The following is a 2,635-nucleotide window of genomic DNA, read 5'->3' as shown; positions in this document are numbered from 1 at the left end:
TCACATGTGAGAGGGGGTGTTGAAGTGTATATGTGGATTGCCTAGCCCTTTTCATCAGTTCGGACTTTTGGTTGCGTTGGCTAGTGCATGAAGCTTAGCAATCATTAACCACACAAAACTTGAGGGTGCTATGAGTGGAATGAGAATGATCAGTCTCTACCTAGCACCAGCTAAAGATAGTACTACCACTTAGCTACTGTAAGTAGGTAGCGATCAGTCGGTACGTACCAAGAACATTCTTCACTTAATTATGGCTTTCGATTCCTCTGGCCGTAGGCTTTGCTGATGCCGCTGGCTGGCCGTCCTTGTTTAGTGAAACTGTCCTTTTTTTTTTTGAGTATCAAGTGTCCTTCTGCTTTTTTAATTCGAGAAACAGCATCGTTGTGCTTTGTTACCACTCCGGACGAGAGGAGCGTTTGGGCATGTGGTGGTGAACGGACGGACGGGCGGCCCGCCGTTGCTTGCATTCGTTATCAAGACGAGCTCTCTCGCTTGGGAGCTCCTGTTCGGCGCCTTAAGCGCCCGAACAGGTAGCTGGCGCCCGCAGGAACGCCTTGTTGGGCCGGCCCGCGATGGGAAAGCATACCGCACAGAAATCGCCAGGAAAACGCAAAAAGGCTGGCTACTGAGGAATCGAACTCGCACCGCTCGTTCGAGACTAGCTGACCACCACAGCAACCATCGACTTCTGATTTTTAATAGCGATAACTGTACATAAACTAGTATTGCCGCACTATTTGTTTATCATTTACTTTTTTATTAATTTTTATAAAATCATGAATTTAAAAACGTTCATCAATTTTGAGACAAGTTCACAAACTTTTGAGAAATCGTTCATCATTTTTGAAGAAAAGTTCACAAACATAAAAAGGTTCACCGATTTTGGAAAACAACTTTATGAAAAAGTTTAGAAAGTTCATCGCTTTCGAAAAAAAGTTCATCAGTTTTGAAAACAGTTTATTGATTTTGCAAAAAGTTCACAAATTTGAAGGAAAAATTCATCAATCTTGAAAAAAGTTCATCAATTATTTAAAAAAGTTCATCGAATTTGGAAAAAGTTTATCGAATTTGAAAAAAGTTCATTGAATTAGGAAAAAGTTCATTGAATTAGAAAAAAGTTCATCGAATTTGAAAAGAGTTCATAAAAAAAAGGATGGATTTGAAAAAAAATAAAACGAGGAAGAAGGAAAAATAAGAAGGAAAACAGAAAAAATGAAAAATAGAAAATAGAAAAAACGAAAGAAAAGATCCTAAGGGAGGTAAGTGATGCAAGTTAGCACTTGAAGTTCTTGAGGTGGGGTGGTTATGAGAGTGAGCTGTGAACCAGGAGGTCACCGTTTCGACTCCCTGTTCCAGCGCTTTTTTTGCGCTAAATTACCCGAGCAAAAAGGGCCGAGCCCAAATAAAGCGGCTGCAGGCGCCGGTTAGCAGAAAACGAAATAACCGGTGCCTGCAGCGCCAAATAGGGTTCGCCCTCTCGCTTTGCGTCCGTGAAGGAAACGGCGAGACGGCTGCAGGGAAAAAAGGCTGCTGCAGCTCACGATGCATTTCCAGCGCTTTTTTTGCGCTAAATTACCCGAGCAAAATGGGCCGAGCCCAGATAAAGCGGCTGCAGGCGCCGGTTAGCAGAAAACGAAATAACCGGTGCCTGCAGCGCCAAATAGGGTTCGCCCTCTCGCTTTGCGTCCGTGAAGGAAACGGCGAGACGGCTGCAGGGAAAAAAGGCTGCTGCAGCTCGCGATGCGTTTCTGGCTCATGTGAGTTCGGTGGCTGGGCCTTGGAGATGGGAGCCGAGCAAGGCAAAGTCCAAAGGAATGGAAAAAAAAATAGGACTGGAGGTGCGGGGAATCGAACCCCGTGCCTCTCGCATGCGAAGCGAGCGCTCTACCATATGAGCTACACCCCCGAACTGCTAGTCACTCACTGCTGATGCTATCCATTATGGGCTTAATCACACGTACGCTGGTGTGACTAGAAATGAGAACGATGGGTCGACTCTCGGTTTAGTTCCATCCATGGACAGAGCATTGGAGCTCGTCTTGCTCTGCCCAATTCTCCCTTTCTATTAGCAGCAGAGAACATCAGTTTCTACAAGACGCCAGCTAAAATATAGGGTAAACAGAGTAAAATGAGATCCTGCCACCAGCAAGGCCGCTGAGCTCAAGGTAACAGGATGAGCATTAGCTCAGGCAAACGACTGAGAAGTTCTACGTTACGGAACCACAACGCAGCTTCAGGCAAATGGTGTCCATCGTTGCAAACAGATTGTCCGAATATGTTGCCAATGGTGTCCATCGATCATCGCAGACTACAAGCAGATGTCTTCTCGGAAATGACGGTTATTTAGGGCGCGTTTGGTAGGCTGCATCAAGCCCAAACAAGCTTTGACGGACTAATAAGTAAAGAGTTGTTTGATTGTCTAGCTTACACGTAGAAACTGGCCCGCACGAAACTTAAAGCGCTCTCAGTCTGGCTCAGATCAACCGCTTTTACACATGCAGGCTGGGTCTAGTGCAATTTACACTACGGAAGGATGCGAGCTGGGTTTGATGCACCCAACCAAACGAGACGCAGAACATGGCCCAGAGACTCTACAAGTTTAGACAGGCTCCACTGAGACAGGCTCGTGTAACCA

At 45.7% G+C, this 2,635-nt stretch overlaps 1 non-coding gene across 1 annotated transcript; it reads right to left on the bottom strand.

Annotated features, from left to right (window-relative positions):
- Nucleotides 1–1,833: 1,833 nt before the first annotated feature.
- On the bottom strand, nt 1,834–1,906 carry TRNAA-CGC (transfer RNA alanine (anticodon CGC)). The gene has a single exon. It is a non-coding gene; the product is annotated as a tRNA-Ala (tRNA).
- Nucleotides 1,907–2,635: the final 729 nt, after the last annotated feature.

This window comes from Triticum aestivum, chromosome 2B (genome assembly GCF_018294505.1).
Source record: "Triticum aestivum cultivar Chinese Spring chromosome 2B, IWGSC CS RefSeq v2.1, whole genome shotgun sequence".
NCBI classification, from domain to species: Eukaryota; Viridiplantae; Streptophyta; class Magnoliopsida; order Poales; family Poaceae; genus Triticum; species Triticum aestivum.
Note: the sequence above shows the minus strand (reverse complement) of the source record. Positions and strands in the feature narration are given on the sequence as shown.